The sequence below is a fragment of the Lissotriton helveticus genome, chromosome 8, assembly GCF_964261635.1.
Source record: "Lissotriton helveticus chromosome 8, aLisHel1.1, whole genome shotgun sequence".
Lineage (NCBI taxonomy): Eukaryota > Metazoa > Chordata > Amphibia > Caudata > Salamandridae > Lissotriton > Lissotriton helveticus.
Genome location: NC_136069.1, coordinates 1,128,966,228 through 1,128,985,408, shown reverse-complemented (window position 1 = coordinate 1,128,985,408; position 19,181 = coordinate 1,128,966,228).

Here is a 19,181-nt window from a genome sequence, read left to right as displayed (position 1 = left end):
GACAGGAGCAGCAGCAGGTGGTGGTGAGGGGTCTCAGGCAGCAGGCTCTGGAGGCAGAAGCAGCAGCAGGTGGTAGTGAGGGGTCTCAGGCAGCAGGCTGTGGAGACAGGAGTAGCAGCAGCAGGTGGTGGTGAGGGGTCTCAGGCAGTAGGCTCTGGAGACAGGAGCAGCAGCAGCAGGTGGTGGTAAGGGGTCTCAGGCAGCAGGCTCTGGAGACAGGAGTAGCAGCAGCAGCAGGTGGTGGTGAGGGGTCTCAGGCAGCAGGCTCTGGAGACAGGAGCAGCAGGAGGTGGTGATGAGGGGTCTCAGGCAGCAGGCTCTGGAGCCAGGAACAGCAGCAGGTGGTGGTGAGAGGTCTCAGGCAGCAGGCTCTGGAGCCAGGAGCAGCAGTAGCAGGTGGTGGTAAGGGGTCTCAGGTAGCAGGCTCTGGAGACAGGATTAGCAGAAGCAGCAGGTGGTGGTGAGGGGTCTCCGGTAGCAGGCACTGGAGACAGGAGCAGCAGCAAGTGGTGGTGAGGGGTCTCAGGCAGCAGGCTCTGGAGACAGGAGCAGCAGCGGCAGGTGGTGGTGAGGGGTCTCAGGCAGCAGGGTCTGGAGATAGGAGCAGCAGCAGGTGGTGGCGAGGAGTCTCAGGCAACAGGCTCTGGAGACAGGGGCAGCAGGTGGTGGTGAGGGGTCTCAGGCAGCAGGCTCTGGAGACAGGAGTAGCAGAAGCAGCAGGTGGTGGTGAGGGGTCTCCAGTAGCAGGCTCTGGAGACAGGAGCAGCAGCAGCAGTAAGTGGTGGTGAGGGGTCTCAGGCAGCAGGCTCTGGAGACAGGATCAGCAGCAGCAGGTGGTGGTGAGGGGTCTCAGACAGCAGGCTCTGGAGACAGGAGAAGCAGCAGGTGGTGGTGAGGGGTCTAAGGCAACAGGCTCTGGAGACAGGAGCAGCAGCAGGTGGTGGTGAGGGGTCTCAGGCAGCAGGCTCCGGAGACAGGAGAAGCAGCAGCAGGTGGTGGTGAGGGGCTTCAGGCAGCAGGCTCTGGAGACATGAGTAGCAGCAGCAGTAGGTGGTGGTGAGGGGACTCAGGCAGCAGGCTCTGGAGACAGCAGCAGCAGCAGCAGCAGGTGGTGGTGAGGGGTCACAGGCAGCAGGCTCTGTGAGCTGTGGAAATGTGGGGCTCTTTCCCACACATAAATAGCCCCCTGGGGTCGTTTCAGTGGTTCTAAGCTGCTGCAATTGGTGTTTTAGGTCAGACTTTTTCAAATGCATCCAAAGACCGGCTCCGCGGTGGCAGAGCACGCCTACCACAATTTTCAAAATTTTCATTGTGCTACCGCGATTGCGGTTCCCATTGCCTGTAAGGGCATGGTCCATGGCAGTGACACACCGCAGGGGTCAGGCGGTAGCTCACGCGATATGGGTGCTATACATTGCCTTGCCATGAATTACCGTGATTTGGGTGGCAGAGCATGCCAACCGTCAGTTGACCATGTATATATGCCTATTACTACCGCGATTGTGTCTTGGGCATTGGCGGTGACACACTGCAGGTTCCAGGTGATAGCTACCGTGATAAGGGTGCCATACACCGCCATGAATAACCATGATTTGGGTAGTGGAGCACTTTGACAGCACCTATGGACATGTGTGAAATGCCAAGTGCAGTTCTCAACAGTGCACAGTGGCCACATGATTATTGGCAAATGATTGTGCACACAATGCCAATGTCACATTTACCTCACTGCTGACTACACATGCCATGTTTGTGTTTATGCTTTGGGACATTGGCATGTACACCCTCCAGTAGGTACACATGGCAATGTGTGTAAGTGCTGAGCAAATTATTGTCTTACTGAACAATGTGCTGCTTTGAGTGTCTACTTTTCCTGGCTCAGGCACATACCAGTTTTTCTCACACAGACTGTGATCATTGTGTTGTTGATGTGCGTCTGAGGGTGTGGCAGGTACTGCAGCCAGGTATGAGACAGTTGTGTTGCTGTTTCACACATATGCTGTGTGAGATACCCCCAGGGCTGCTCATTCAAGATGTAGCCATATCCCTTTGGGCATTTTCATAGTCAGATATTGTTTTGTAGGTACTTGCTGTGTGAAAGGTGTACAAGTGTACAACTAGTGTAGCTGAAGGTGTCCCTACATGTAAAGTGTGCCGTAAGCTCAACTGTGATGCTGGTCATTGTTGCCGTTGTGTCATTCAAAATGAAAGATGTCAGACACATCTCCTGGTGGATTGCATTGACATATGTCCTCTCTTATCTCACCTAGGAGGAAACAGAATGTGCATTGTCCCTTCACAGTTCTGGCAGAAATGGAAGATGAGGATGTCATACAGAAATTCTGTCTGAATAGAGACACCCTCAAAGACCTATGTGCTATGTTGGAGCCCCACCTGCAGCCTCACTCGACATATCCGGGTGCTTTCAAAGCAACGTCTAAGGTGATGGCAGCCCTGCATTTATTTGCTTCTGGATCTCTCCAGTACACGGTGTCCAGCGCAAGTGGGATATCGCAACCTATGTTCAGAATGGTGCTGCGTGATGTCCTGTCCGCTATGATGATCTACAAGGACAGATATATCCATTTCCTCAGGGGGCATGAATTGGCGGGTGTTAAGGGGGATTTTTATGCTCTTGGACACATTCCCCATGCTGTTGGTGCCATTGATTGCACACTAGGGGGTCGATTCTGATTCAGGAAAAAAAACGTCCTTACGATTTGTAACCGGAGCCCTCTCCGTACGAATCATACCCGTCTGTCCGAGTCATGTAGTACGATCCGTATTCCGTGAATCCGTCCGAATCGACGAGAACCGTACGTATTGCAAGGCTGTAACCATGAACCGTACACTTGTACACATGCCGTACGACTCGTACACATGCCGTACGACCCGACGAGTACGATCTGACTGGAGTATGAGGACGCGATTCGTACCGTCCACGTCAGGTAAGGGCGAGTCGTACGGAAAAGCACACAAACATATACGATCATGGGGTGTACGCACCGTACCCCATGTACGCTGGGTGTACGCACCGTACCCCATGTACGATGCGTACACGCAGTTTACATGGGGTACGGTGCATACACCCCATGATCGCAGGGGTACACACGGTACCCATGCGTACCCTGGGGGGCCGTTCCGTACCTGTTTCGGCGCGAACTCTGCTTTTACGGCTGTTTTCGGCTCCCGTAGAAAAAGGGTTGTACGGTGTGTACCCGACACGTAACGTACCTGCTTGGTCGTAAAAACCAGCCGCGAACCGTACAGATGGCCCGTACAGTGGGTTCCGAGGGAGAATCGTACGGAGATTAGAGTCGTACGGTCTCAGTACGACTCGTACGGAGTACGGCTCCTGGTACGAATCGTGCTTCTTCGTACTTACGGGGGGACGTTGCAGGGTACGATTCATATGGGAAAAGCGCTCCGAACGGCTATTCGGAGCGGTTTTTCCCGAATCGGAATCGGCCCATGGTGTGCTGGTTCCACCACAGGCACGTGAGCACATCTACAGGAATCGTAAACATTTCCACTCCATAAATGTGCAAGTGGTGTGCCAGGTGGATATGATCATCTTGCACATGTGTTGCAAATTTCCAGGCTCTGTCCATGACTCATACATCATGTGTAACAGCATTGTACCACAGCTGATGGTTAATCTGCTACCTGAGCGTGCATTGATTGTGGGTGAGTATGCAGAGTCAATTAGCATGCTGAGTGTGTGACATGCTGTCCTCTGCCACAGTAACATTACAAGGTTTCTCTCTGTTTCTCACACCTAGGTGACTCTGCATATCCCAATCGACCTTGGTTGCTGAGCCTACTGCGGAATCTCAGGACACCTGCTGAAGTCTGCTACAATGATGCCCATGAGAGGCCACGTCATGTGGTGGAGCGTACTTTTGGTCTCCTGAAGTCACGATTTTGCTCCCTGGACAAGACCGGAGGTGCACTGATGTTTTCTCCCAGCAAGGTGTGTCAGATTGCTGCATGCTCCACAACCTGGCCATTCGCAAGGCGATCCCTCTGCTCCTGGATGCTGATGAGCAGCCAAGGCCCCCGCCTGCAAAACAAATCATGTCCAGTGATGAGGATAGTGGAGAGGAGGAAGGTGTCGACCTGCGTCAATAGCTCATCAACCGTTACTTCACTTGAAGGTGAATGACGAGGTACAATGGACCCATTGTCCGATGATGTCACTGTTGTTGGCTAGGTGTATGTGAGCGTTGTGACTGCAGCTGGTTGTTGACTCAGTGGTGGCTGACAATGTTGCTGGAACAGGGTATTTTGGCACATCTACAGGATGTGTATGTTGGCACTGTTGCTCATTGTGATGTGTGCATGATGGAGTAGCTTGATAATAAGTGTTGTGTGATGTCTGTGATGCCAACCCCTGACTAGTGAATCTTGTTCTGTTGTGTTTTCCTAGGTCCCTTCAGCCTCTCATTGCCTACATACATTCCATACTCCTGGTACATTGTAATCATAGTGAAGACTGCACATCCTAAAAAAAACATGGAGCACAAACAACGATTTGTGTGTAAGGAGTATTTATTTACAATGATGACAAGTGAGGGGGTGAACATTTACATTGAGGTGATTAGGGAAGCAGTGAGTTGACAGTTATGGTAAATGAGAGAATTGAGTAGTCACCACATTGATGTGGTGACCCAGTCCAACAGACAGATGCCATTCACAAGGCAGTGTGGGTAAGAACAGCCCAAAAAGTCGATGCAGTAGTGAAGAGGGTTGCCTTCATGGCTGGTTCCACGACTGACGTTTTTGCTGGGATTTCTTGGGATGGCCCCTTCGTCGCTTGGCAGGGGGGCCTCTACTGGAGGGCCAGTAGGGTCTGAGGACTCACCCCTCTCTGTTGCCGCAGGGGAGGATGTTGAGCAGTCATCCTGTGGCACACTAGATGGAGGTGGAGGTGATGGTTGTGGTGCAGGCCTGTCCCTGAGTACCTCCACTTGCTGGCCCAAGAGGTCCACAATTTGACCCATGCGGGTGTCCATGGACCTCATCATCAGGAGGAGCTCATGTGAATCTTCTTCTGACCGGCCCGTTCATCCCTGGTCCCATTCATAGGCCCCAAGGACTCGGTTGATGTTGTCCAGGGCTTCAGTCCCAGGGTCTAGTTGTCTGTAACTGACCCTTGCCCTCCCACCTGCCCTGCTGCCACATACCTGTTGCCTCACCACTGTGGGCCCCCGCATCTTCTCCATGCCCTCCTCAGTTGGTGGTGTGGGCTGGTCATCCTCTGGGGCAGGGAGAGTGTTGCAGGCAGCACTGGTGGTGGGGAGTGCTCCATATTGCTCAGCTGAGGAACAAGAAAGCATGGTGGGAGTTGTAGTGCAAGCCTCCCAGCCCCAAACAGCCTTCCCATGGAAGATGGCTACCTACCTGCGAGTTTGATTGTTGTACTGCAATGGTTGCCACATGCTTCTGGGTGGGGGAGCTCCATCCTGCTCAGGGGTGGGACAGGGGTGCACGGTAGTAGTTGTAGTGCAGGCCTCCCACCCCAAACAGCCCTCCTTGTGATAATGTCTACATGTTAGATGAAGGTAAGCAATGCAATGGCTGTGACATGCTTCTGGGTGGGGGCAGTGCTACAACCTGTTCAGGGGTGGGACAGGGGCCTGTTGGGAGTTGTAGTGCTGATTGCCTGGACACGTTCGACCCTGTATATGTTGTCTACTCTGATTATCTCATCTACCATGACTGTCAACTCACTCTCTGTGAATTTGGGCATTTTCTGTGGTGCCATGGTGTGTGATGTGCAGATGGGTTAGAGGTGCAGGAGTGTAAGTGGTGAGGGTGGTGTGTATAGTGTGTGATGTGCAGATGAGTTGGAAGTGCAGGTGTGGATGTGGTGGTGGTGCTGTGTGTGGTGTGAGTAGTGATGGAGTGTTGATTTGGCTCTCCTTTCAGCTGTGATGTGTGTCCCTTCACTTCTGGAGTATTGCAAAGATTGTGGTCAGGCAAGGGGCTGGTTTTATACTCAGCTATGTGGGTGTGTCAAAATGGGAAATTGCTGTAAGGTGTGTTGTGTAGGTTGTCCTGGGATTTGTATTTTTGTTGTTGCCATGTGGGTGTGCCATTGGAGTATGTCAGGTGTTTTTGGGTCAGGGCTAGTTTGCTGTGTGCACTTTGTGGCCTTGTTGTGAGTTTTTTCTGTCGACCGCCATATTTGTCACGGAGCATCCGCAGCGGTGGCTATGCTACAGCTCTTCCGATGGTTATGTTATGTTATGTTATGTCATAGGTTTTTATTATGCGCACAGCTACTCCAGCTAAGGAGCGTCCTGGCGCATTGACAAGAGAGAGCATAAGAAACATAACACAGCTAAAAAGAACCAAAGAGGACCACTCTAAGTACATAACACGGACTGGGGATAAAAAACTAAAACAGGAACGTTTTTAAGGCTTTCCTAAAAGCCATAAGATCCTCTAACAGACGCAATTCCACCGGGAGGGAGTTCCAAGCTGATGCCGCCTTTACACCAAAGGAACGGCCGCCCATGCGGCAGAGCCTGTATCTGGGGACTACAGCCAGGGCCTGGCCTTGGGAGCAAAGAGCGCGGGTAGGGACGTACAGAGAAAGAGAGCCAGACAAGATTTCGGGGCCCATGCCTCTCAAGATCTTAAAAGCGAGGCAGAGTATCTTAAAAAGAATCCGCTTCCGTATTGGGAGCCAGTGTAGGGAGAGAAGAATATTTGCGACCGAACAGAATTTAGGGAGGCCGACAATTGCCCTGGCTGCGGCATTTTGTACCCGTTGTAGTCGAGTAAGTTCGGCCTGGTTGGCCCCGGCGAGAAGAGAACTCGCGTAATCCAGGCGAGAGATGACAGTAGCCTGGATTACAAGCTGTCTGGTTAGGGCATCAAAGTACTTAAGAACGGGTCTTAAGCCTCTCAACAGACCGAAGCAGCAAGCCGCTGTTCTTTTAGTATGCCCTACGAAAGTCAGGCCCGAGTCTATCCACACTCCCAGATTTTTCAGCTCCAGAACCGTCACCGGGGATGGTCCCAGCTCAGATGGCCACCATTGGTCACCCCAGAGTTCCGCTCCCCTACCGACAACCATAACTTCTGTTTTAGTGGCATTCAGCTGGAGACAGTTCCCTGTCAACCAGCTAGCCACCGCCTTCAATCCATCCTGAAACCTGGGGGCATCCACTTCCGCGTCCCCGCTGAGAGTAACCGCCAGCTGTGTGTCGTCGGCATATGAGACCAAAGTTAGGCCCCACTGCCTAGCGACATCAGCTAGCGGTCTCACGTAGAGATTAAACAACGTGGGACTCAGCGAGGATCCCTGTGGGACCCCCATGGCCAGTGGTTGGAAGTTGGACTTGAAGGGAGAGATGGAGACACAGAAGGAACGATCGCCAAGGTAGGAGCGGAACCATTGCAGGGCCTGTCCACCGACACCTATCTCCTCAAGCCGATGCAGGAGGATGCTGTGAGAGACGGTGTCGAAGGCGGCGCTGAGATCTAACAGTATCAGCGCCGCCGTCTGTCCAGCATCCAACACCGCACGGAGGTGTTCCACCATCACAAGAAGGGCGGTCTCCGTGCTGTGCCCAGCACGGAAGCCGTTTTGTGTGGGGTCGAGGACATTGGTTCGTATAAGGTACTCAGACAGGGCCGAGTTGACATGGGCCTCTGTTATCTTCGCTGGCCAAGGCAGCAGCGAGATGGGACGATAGTTCTCGGGCTTAGAAGGGTCCAAGGAAGGCTTTTTGAGGATGGGAGACACCACCGCCTGCTTCCACTTAGTTGGAACCACCCCTGTCTCCAGAGATAGGTTGACAAGGGAACACACCACAGTGCGCCCCATAAAGGCCTGCTCTCTAAACAGAGCGGGCCTAACTGGATCGGATGGAGAGCCAGATTTAACTCGCAGAGCGAGTTTGTCAAACCCATCTAGGGGAAGAGGGGGAAAGGAGAGCAGGGTGGTAGAGTGTGGCGTCACATTAGAACTTCCCAAGTCGATCCCTGTGTTAGGGAATGCCCGATAGATTGTTTGGACTTTCCCCAGGAAATACACAGCCAGGGATTCACAGTGGGAGATGGAGCTCACCACTACAGAGGAAGTTCGCTTCGCTACCAGATCCTTCACGGCCTTAAAGATAGTCTTCGACGGGTTTAGGCTGCAGTGAAACTCTGCAGCATAATAAGCTGCCCGAGCTCGACAGATGGCCCGATGGTAAATCTTGGTAGATGCGGCATATGCAGCTTTTAAATCAGCTCCATATGTCTTTCGCCAACCTCTTTCTGCCCGTCTACAAGCTCTCTTCAAGGCACGCAGGGCATTGTCGTACCAGGGGCTCGACTCTCTAGTACTGATTTTACTTGATGTAATGGGAATCAGAGTGTCGAGAGCCCTGGTAGTCCAGGAGCAGAAGCGATCATATCCATCCTCCACATCTTCCAGTGGACCCAACGGGTCTTCCGCTAGGAGGTGGTGTAAATCCTCTAGCTTAAGTTGATTCCACAAATACCTTGGAACACATCTCACCGACGGGGTGGAAGGAGCCGCCGGGATGGGACACAGAATGGTCACCAGAAAATGGTCAGTCCATGTTACCGGGGAGATAGATGTGATATTGGTCCCCGGCAAGTTGGTAAAAAAGGGGTCAAGAATATGACCCCCTATGTGGGTAGGCTGCGAAACCAGCTGAACAAGCTGAAAGGCCTCTAAGTCGGCGGTGATGCTGCGAACCGCCGGGTTGGAGGGTGCGTCGAAATGTAAGTTCAGGTCGCCCAAGATGGAGTAATTGGCACACCCTGTGACCAGTGTGCCCAGGGCATCCGGAAATGAACCTCGAAACACCACATCACTACCCGGCGGACGGTACACCACCATCCCAGAGAATGTAAATTCAGGGCTGACAGAGATTTTAAAAGAGGCGCTTTCACAGCCGGCGATGTTAAGGCCATTCCACACGCATGCAAAGCAAGACCTGACTATAAGCGCTATACCGCCACCTCTGGACGGTCTGTTCAAAGTGAACATAGAATAGCCAGGAGGACAAACCAGGTTTGGAATAGCTACATCCGTGTCCTGAAGCCAGGTTTCCGTGATGGCTAGGACGTCTGGGGCACCATCCTCAACTAAATCATAGATATTCTGATAGTGACTTAGTGCTGATCTAACATTCAGGTTAGAAACCCGCAGAAAGGGCGGAGAGCCCTTAAGCCGATGAACTGGCACTGTAGCCTTCAGAAGAGTTGTCCTCGGTAGATCCAGTGCCCAGCCGTTGCAGCGGCACCGATACGGGCCACAAAGCGGGTGGACCGGCGGCAGAGGACACCTCTGACCAGCCTGGCCAATGTTGTAAAGGCTCTCTCTCGAATAGGTTAGCATGATGACACGCCAAGGGAGCCTGCCTGAGCCCAACTACCCGCAGCGTCCCGCACGTCCTTAGCGCGGACGGGCGCAGACGGGCAGGACTCTGGCACGACTCCGGCTAAGCGAGGGCGTTCCCGCTGCGCGGTACCGCTGCGCTTGGCAGGGAGCTTTAAATAGGCGTCTCACCCCGGATTCTGCGCACTCAGGCGCGCGCTGGAGCTGGACCTCAGCACTACCCCACTCCAAGATGGCGACTGGACAGAAAGCCCACCCCAAGAACCGGACCCGCTCAAGCAGCGGTGGAGTCACGATTACAGTGCAGGTGAGGGGGGCCTTAAAAGCAGGGGGAACAGCAAAGTAAAGATTAAATTAAATAGAAAACGGGACACTTTAAAAAACGCACTTGTAAATACGCGCCAAGCGCTAGCAGCGACTGCGTCTCTTGTCAGGGTGAAACCGAGGAGCAGCTCGCCTTAAATAGGCGTCTCACCCCGGATTCTGCGCACTCAGGCGCGCGCTGGAGCTGGACCTCAGCACTACCCCACTCCAAGATGGCGACTGGACAGAAAGCCCACCCCAAGAACCGGACCCGCTCAAGCAGCGGTGGAGTCACGATTACAGTGCAGGTGAGGGGGGCCTTAAAAGCAGGGGGAACAGCAAAGTAAAGATTAAATTAAATAGAAAATGGGACACTTTAAAAAACGCGCTTGTAAATACGCGCCAAGCGCTAGCAGCGACTGCGTCTCTTGTCAGGGTGAAACCGAGGAGCAGCTCGCCTTAAATAGGCGTCTCACCCTGGATTCTGCGCACTCAGGCGCGCGCTGGAGCTGGACCTCAGCACTACCCAACTCCAAGATGGCGACTGGACAGAAAGCCCACCCCAAGAACCGGACCCGCTCAAGCAGCGGTGGAGTCACGATTACAGTGCAGGTGAGGGGGGCCTTAAAAGCAGGGGGAACAGCAAAGTAAAGATTAAATTAAATAGAAAACGGGACACTTTAAAAAACGCGCTTGTAAATACGCGCCAAGCGCTAGCAGCGACTGCGTCTCTTGTCAGGGTGAAACCGAGGAGCAGCTCGCCTTAAATAGGCTTCTCACCCCGGATTCTGCGCACTCAGGCGCGCGCTGGAGCTTGACCTCAGCACTACCCCACTCCAAGATGGCGACTGGACAGAAAGCCCACCCCAAGAATCGGACCCGCTCAAGCAGCGGTGGAGTCACGATTACAGTGCAGGTGAGGGGGGCCTTAAAAGCAGGGGAAACAGCAAAGTAAAGATTAAATTAAATAGAAAACGGGACACTTTAAAAAACGCGCTTGTAAATACGCGCCAAGCGCTAGCAGCGACTGCGTCTCTTGTCCATTCTTCACTGTTTGTGACCGCTGCAGTCGGAGACAGCGGAACATACTGCGGTCACATCGGGGATATCCTAATTTTCCGTGCGGTCTCACCGCTGTCGTGGCGGCAGTTTGGTGATTTTCCACCGTGAATCCGAACACCGCAGAATGATTTTGGCCTTCTCCGCCCGCTACAGGCATTTTTTTCGTTGCCACATTCCGCGGCGGTCGAATTTTTTTTGCGGTTGATCCTAATTGCACCGCTGTTTTTTTTGGCTGTACCGACAGGCAGTTGATTTCCACTACCATGGCGGTTGGGGTGGTTTTCCGACCTCCATCCTATAAGACCCCTTTGTGTGCAGGAATCACCCGACCTAGCCCTAAAATTAGTTCTGAAAAGTTCTTCCCTTTCCCCTATCCCTGGTCAAGGCTCCCTTGTACCATTTGAAACTGTATGGGGTACCAATAGGATGCAGGCCTGGTGTCAGGAAATGCTGGGGAGGATCTGCATCAGTCGTGTTGCCTAACGTTACTGACACGGTACACCTCTCCAACATGACGCCCCACCTTTAGTCTTCTCTCTATGTTCGTAGCCACTTGCTTTGACCGTACATCTTTCACTCTACAATTACACATTTTGGAGTTTCATTTTCTACTTATGCATGTGTCATCTTGTCGGATAATTGTCTTGATGCAAGTTATCAGCATTCTTACACAGGACACAACTCACTGATCATGCTCTCATAACACTTTTTGATCTTAATTTAAGACAATAGGTAAACATAAATCCTGCAGGCGTAAAACTCTAGTCTCTTATGTTGTTTTGTGTCCCATTCAGTGTATTCTGTGACGGATTCCTACTGGCCCTAAATATGTGATATGTTTGTATTCGATTTCGTAGCTAAATCATATTTCAATATATGACCTACTCTCCCTGACCAAAAATGTGATCCTGACCCTAAAAATAAATTCTCTTATGTCTCCTCCATGTGATGTTTTTACTGTTGCTAACAAGTTTGCAACCAGTTAGGGGCTCACAAGCATTACATCAGAACCTAATTTCAGTACATCAAAGTAATGAAAACTGAACATATTTGTGAGAAATTTGGTTGTTCTTTGAAGGGGGTGAAACTCAAGCAGCAGCTACAATCCTTTTCAAGGTGAACTACAAAATGTCACTAAATTGAACTGTGCTCAACCCTCCGGTAGCTTGGCAGAAAGGCAGGCAGGCTTAACTTAGTGGCAATGTTTAAAGTATTCAAGCAACACTTAAACAGTAATAAAGTGAAAACACAACACAAAAATCCTACACCAATTTAGAAAAATAGAGAATTTTTTTGACCCCAAAGAGTTGACTCTTCTGATACAATCTAATTAAAATGCTATCCTGCACCTTTGACAGAGTTTATTTAGCCTACTGTTTTGTTATAAAAACGGCGCTCGCGCTAAAGTAGGTGAGAGGTGCGCTCCTGCCTGCGGCTGCAGGAATATATAGTCCCATTGTCTCCAACCTTCATTCTGAGAACGAAGATGGCTGTATAATCAGGGTGCATCTGTGGAGTGGGGTTAGAGCATTCCAACGGACTGTGCAGATGAGCACTCCTGATATGCTCTCTTTAGCATAGAGGCTAGCAATAGATAGGAGTATAATTGACAACATTATGAACAATTACATTGATGGAATTATTTGTATTTTTCACTATTCTAATAATGTTCATTACAATGATGTGTTTCATCTTTCTTACAATCGCAGTTCATGTTTTATTTGCAAAGATTAGAGCTTTTCAATAAATGTTTGAAAATGCAGTATGGAATCTTTACTTTGTGAAACTTTGGGCATGCAAGAGAGACACATGAAAGGGTTAGATCTGTTTCCATGATTGCTTTGGGAATCTGAGAGTCATGTTCTAGGTTACGGAGAACATAGGTGACCCTGTAGGTTTAGGAGTTTAGATGTGGAATTGTGAGCTAGCCAAACAGACCAACTTTGGGCATGCAAGAGAGACACATGAAAGGGTTAGATCTGTTTCCATGATTGCTTTGGGAATCTGAGAGTCATGTTCTAGGTTACGGAGAACATAGGTGACCCTGTAGGTTTAGGAGTTTAGATGTGGAACTGTGAGCTAGCCAAACAGACCAACATTTACATATTATATAAGAAGCCTCAGTCTCTGTGTTATTAAGCATTGTTGTTCTAAATACACAGTCCTACTATATTAGTGGTAATTGTATAACAGCATGAATTGCTGATCTTGCTTTTCTGGTCTTTGCAGGTGGTTGCTTTAGTGTGACGAGTTGTGTTCACCAAAGCTTCTCATTGGTGGTCAATGGGGACAGCACCATTTTGGTTCAAACTGATCTGTGTACAGTCTCAAAAAGGCGAACGCTTTACAATTTCTTCTTTCCTTTAGGAGGAGCTCAACGGATGCCACACCAAAGTTCCAGGACCTGAGGGGCACCTCCTGGGGATCAGGCACTCACTCTAGCAGAGGCCAGCAGGTCTAGTTGTAGGTTCTGGCAGGTCCATTACAGCAGGTACATTGGACAGTTGTAGAGAGACCTCTGGGGCTTGTTGTGTCTCTGTAGCTCAGAACAGGAGGTCCATCAACTGTCCCTTGCAGTCACTTCAACCTGGGATGAAGCATGCAGGTCCAGTCTTTCTTCTGAGACAGAAGGCTAGGCCTCAAGCAGCAGGGTAGTCCTCTTGCAGCAGGGCAGTCCTTCTGAAGTATATACATGTCAAGGAGTGTAATGAAGAGAGGGTCTGAGAGTCTTAGCTTTAAAACTGAAGCCTGCTCTGAAGTCAAAGGAACTTTGAAGCCCTCCTCAGAGAGGTGTCTGGGATTTCCTACCTCCCTGCCCTGGCTCCACTGGTTTGGGTCACAAAAGGCTAATGTGGTGCTGTTTGTGTGTGGTTGAAGGCAGCTAGAGTGGCAGATGATAGCCTCACCCCACCCCTCCCATTAAGTCAGGATGGCAAATCCTGCCAAAACCCAGCCCCCTATTCTGTGGTTATCTGGGATGAATACACAAAGACAAACTGCCTACTATTCCCAGTCATGTGACCCAGACTGCAGGCAACAAATGGTTAGGACAAAAAATGCCAACTTTCTAAAAGTAGCATTTTCCGAATTGTGACTTAAAATTCAGACTGTTCCATTACATTTGGTTTTAAATTACAATTCCTTACATACCAAACATGTAATTCGACCTGCTCCCAAACAAACAAAAGTTATCACTTATTAAATGTAATTAGGTAACCAGGTATTATCTAAGGGTGGGCGTAGTTCGCGGAGTAGCGCTACGCGAAGCTACGCGAAGTGCACTTCGCACTACGCGAACTTCACGTAGCACTACGCGAGCTGCGTAGTAGCATGTTCGCACTGTGCAAAATGCGTTTTCAATGATTGCACAGTGCGAACAAGCATCCGGCACTGTGCAAGCATTGAAAACGGCATCTTGCACAGTGCGAGCTGTAGTTTTCTGCTGCTCGAGGAGATTATTACTCGAGCGGCAGCTTTCTCAACGCGAACAGGTAGTTTCTCATTGAGAGCGGTCGCGAGCATGCGCAACCACTCACAATGAGAAACCTGACCTCCTCGCGTTGAGAATCTCGCCGGGATGTCATTTTGCTTGCTCGCGGTCGCGAACATGACGTTCAGGACCGCGAACAAGCAAAAAATGAGCGCTGCACTACGCTACGCTGCACTACGCATGTTCGCACTGTGCTACGTGCCGCTCGCGTAGTGCGAAGTTGCAAAAACTTCGCAAACTCCGCGAGCGGAGCGTAGTGCTTCGCCCAGGGTTAGTATTATCCCATGAAAGAGGTAGGCCACAAAGCAGTAAAAATCAAATGTAGTTGTTTTTCATTACCAAGGCATGTAAAACTTAAAAGTACATGACTAACTTTTTAAGTACACTGCACCCTGCCCTATGGGCTATTTAAGGTCTACCCAATGGACTTACATGTATTAAAAAGGAAGGTTTAGGCTTGGCAAAAAGTATATTTTGTGAAGTCTGGAGTGCAGTTTAAAACTGAGTACAATCTGCAATGGCAAATCAGAACTATATTCACAAGCGTATTTAAGTGGGCGACACAATAAATGCTGCATGTCATCTAGTAGCATTTTAAATTGACCAGCCCTGGGTATATTTTATACTACTTTGCTCTGGACTAGGTAAATGAAACATGCCAGCCAGTTGTAAACTAATTTCACCATGTTTCGGGGGTGAGCACAACTATATTAGAAATGGTTAACAATGTAAAGAGCACAGAGTCCTAAGGCCAGCAAAACCTAATTCAGCAAAGCAAGAGGGGTGAATGCAGAAGGTTTGGGGTGGCCCTGCGGAGAGGCAAGGTCCAACAATAATGGCTGTTTCAGTATAGTCCATGCTCTTTTTAATGTAGCGATTGTGAAGTGCTTTGGAAATATATTGGTGGAGGTCTAAAAATCACTGTCTAAACTATTTTAAATAAGCAGATAATTAATACTGTTAATAGCTCTGTTAATAGTACAGTGCAGCTTAAAGAAACGGCAAGAACTCCAAGTCTCCTAGCATGAACCTTACATTTGGTGAGCAGATGCAGAAGAACTACAGAAGGATTTTTTTTTGGTTGTGTTTTCCTAATGTGTAAAAATGAATTCCTATTAACTAAGATAAGCAAAGTATGTTATTCTATTTCAGTGTGTGTTTAACAGCAGGTATTGTTCTTTGAACTGCAAGAATATGATTTTTTGTGTGTTTGTGGAATGGCAAGATATCTGTTTTTCAAAACGCTATCAAGAAAAAAGTTTGTTTCTCTGCCAGGTCAGGCGAGAGTTTTTAATAATGCATTAAATATTTTGCAACGCTTTGCTTTCAGCCAAACAAAATCGTTTCTCATGTTTTCTATTATCGATGTTCTTGCACGAAATATAAACGTGTTTTAATATTTCTCATATATAATGAGACATACCGGTGAATAAATGTTTTGCTATATACATTTATGTGTAATGCATATTAAGACATAAACAGTGAACATAAAAAGCATATGTTGCTTATTTCGCCTCTTTAGCAAAACACTTAAATTAAGCAAATGAAACAGTAAAAGAACATATTGTTTCATTAATTAACTACAGCCCAACTGAAGCAGAGTATAGAATTTTCACTTCAGAACAGACTACCAAATTTAGTCACAAATACACGCAGGTCAATTTGGACTCCCAAACTGGACTCTTAAATCCTGTTAAACTCTTATGCCATCATTATCAGTGACCTCTTAATTCCATTGGGGCCAGTAACAGCAGCACGCCGGAATTATGAGAGCCCAGGATCGCCTAATTTTCACCCATAGATTAAAATCTCTGGGTGAAATTCTCCCCCAAAATGAGGAATTACACAGGGAATCAGACCCATAATTACAATTCTCCCTATTTTTCTTTGTGGATCCTGTAGGTTCAATTCGTAGTGGACTGAATTTTCCCTATCCCGGGGTTACTAGCAGTAGCGGCTGGTGTTGTCAAAGAGTGGATGAGTGGGAGGGAGGGATCGAGGGACGACAAACGAGAAAATAAAAAAAATAAAAAATACCTTACCTGCAGCTGGCCGCGTCACACTCTTCTGCTTCTCTCCACTAGAGGCAGAGACTCCCAGACTCCACTGCAGCCAATCTTGATGCTGCTCTCATGCTATTGGAAATCGCATCAGGATTGGCCTTTGCACTCCCTGTGAGACTGGGAGCATGTGACTGGTGGCTCCTACCCAGCAATGCAGCTCTAGTTGGAGACAGCTTCAGTACTATGTGGCTGGCCTGAGACGAACGGCCAGGCCTTTATGGCACTGTTCACAGTGCACTTACCACTCCTTCTACAGCCTTCATCTCCATGGTCCCAACCCCAAAGACTTCGTCGGAAAATAAAATTAAAACAATAATAGAACATGTTATATTATCGTTTTATTTTCCTTTCCTGCTGTTTTGAGGCAGCAGGCCGGGGGGGGGGGGGGCAACCGTGGGGGTTGACACTCAGCTGCCATAGGGGAGGAGCCACAACTGGTTACCACGTACTCCTGGTACCTGTAACTCTAGGGAGGGGAAAAGCCCAGCCCATTTATCAGGCCAGTCATAATGAGGGTCTCATTTGTGAACATGAGTGACGACCCCAACTTTCTGACAAGGTCCAAAATAGCAGAGGATTCATTTTTAGAAAAGAAATGTGCACTGCCAGATAGGGAACTGTTCTCTCTTTAAGAACTTACTAAGTACAGCTTTAGATAATTGGAAGATTTCATGTTACTAATACTTTTAAAGAGTACAGATAAAAAATAAGTCAGATTGAGCAGACTGTTGGACAGCCCAAAATAGCATTTTGCCCCGATGTGTTTTTATTAGTCTGCCATTGCTTAGGTGTGCTATTTATCAGGCCTAGTGGTTTTTCTTGGAAGGGTACATTTTCCCTTTAGAGTTCTCATTACGTTTTGTTGACAGACATCAAGAAGTAGTCTTTGCTCTCAGTCCTCTCTGTGCTGCCACTCTCCTCTTCTCTTTTCACTTTCCCTTCAATCTCCACCTCCCTGGCTCACCATGTTCTGCTCTCAAACTTTCTCTATATTGACCGCTTTCCTTCCTCTCTTCACCATCTTCTTCTTTGCCTACCCCCTTACATAAGTAACTTTCACTACGCTTTAATTTTCACATACAACTACTTCTTTCCAAAGCCCGTCTTTCATTTTCACCCAGGGCCATTTTATCCAAACACCTGGAATCAATAACTTGTGGTCCTTAGTGTAAAGTAGGACTTTATTTCATTGTTCCACACTGTGTTATTAATGTAGCTTAGCATCTACATGCAACTGCCTGGTAAATGGTTGAATGACGTTACACCGCATTCTTTTACCCCACATGCCATTACAACACAATTGTTTACCCCAACTTGCTGTCAGGGGAGCGCTGGATGTTGGAATGTTATGATTTAAAATTCAAACTACAGTCTGTGCAACAGTAGGGAACGCCTTCTACCCCCTACAGCAAGCCATTTTGGTTGCAATGGCATGCAGGGTAAAAGCATGCGTTGTAATGAATGCGGTGTAACGGTTGGTTTCAATTTCCTATGAATTTTTTTTTATTTTTGAATCAATTTTTATTGATTTTCTAGTAATCATAGTAGCATTTATATACGTCAGTCTGTTTATAAAGTAGCAATGTGTGAAGAAAAACATTGCACACATTATTTGACAGAATCAACATCTCTATGTGACACATGTCCTGCGACTGTTAGTGAGTCCATGTCGGTGGGTATACAAGAATAACCCATAGGAGCCACAGGTTAGACCAAATCCACTGAGAACTAGAAAATATAAAAGAAAAATTACACAACAAGTAAAAAATCGTTTCAGGCCTGGTCTATTTATGTTAGGAACATGTACAGGGAGGGGCTTATGGCCGGGAAGTGAACCACTACCTTTCAGGATGGTCCTTAAGACCTGGCTATGCACTCTGTAGTCCTTCATAATAGATCTAGGTATCTGTTGTTCTTTTCACTATTCTCTTCTCTTTCAGTTCATTTCATGCTTTATAAATTTAAAATCTAAATCGAATCAAAATCAAATCAAAATCAAATCACGTGGGCCTTGTGATGTGTACGCTCTGCATTAAACATAGGTCAGGAATTATGGTGCAAAGAGCAGCATATAATTGTCAGTGATCAAGTGGTTTGGTTACGTAGCAGTATGTCCAAGGTGACTTAGTGTCTTTGAAGGAAAGAAGCAACTGGTCCCACTGTGTTGCATCCGGGTATTGGGCTTTGCATAGACCCCTGGCTTCTTCTCATTTTAGTGCCACTGCTTCTAAGTCAGTCCAATGGAGCATAGTGGAGTGCAAGTGGGTCAGCCCAGAGAGAGAATTTGCCCCCCACTGCTGTTCACTACTCTGCTGGTTTTTGGAGAATTTATAGGCTCAAGATGCAACCTTCCGATGTGTGCACTGTGTTGCGACTGGTAACGGCTGAGAGAAGTGTTGTGTAGCAAGGCACTTCCAGAATATGGGCCATATGTAGGTAATCTACATTTACCGATTTTAAAATACCGAAATTTACCGATTTAGTATTTCAGAATCGGTAAATGGTATGTAGGAAAAAAATCGGTAAATATTACCAAATCGGTACGATTCGGTATTTAAGAACCGGTATTTACCGATTCAGTAATTCCCATTCCTTCCAATGGGCCTGGAGGCCCATAGGAATGAATGGGAAGCCATTCACTATTACCGATTTGGTAAATACCGAATTGGTAAATACCGAATTGGTAATAGGGGGCACATATTAAAGGGTGGCAGGGTGTCACAATGACACCCTGTTGCACCCCTGAATCGTGCATATGTGCACATGTGGCACACATGCATGCCCTAAGGGCATGTATGTCTGCCATATGGCACTTCAAATACAATTCAAAAGTGAATTTTTAAAAGAATTCGGTAATTACCACCAACAAAGTTGGTGGTAATTAACGAATTCTTAC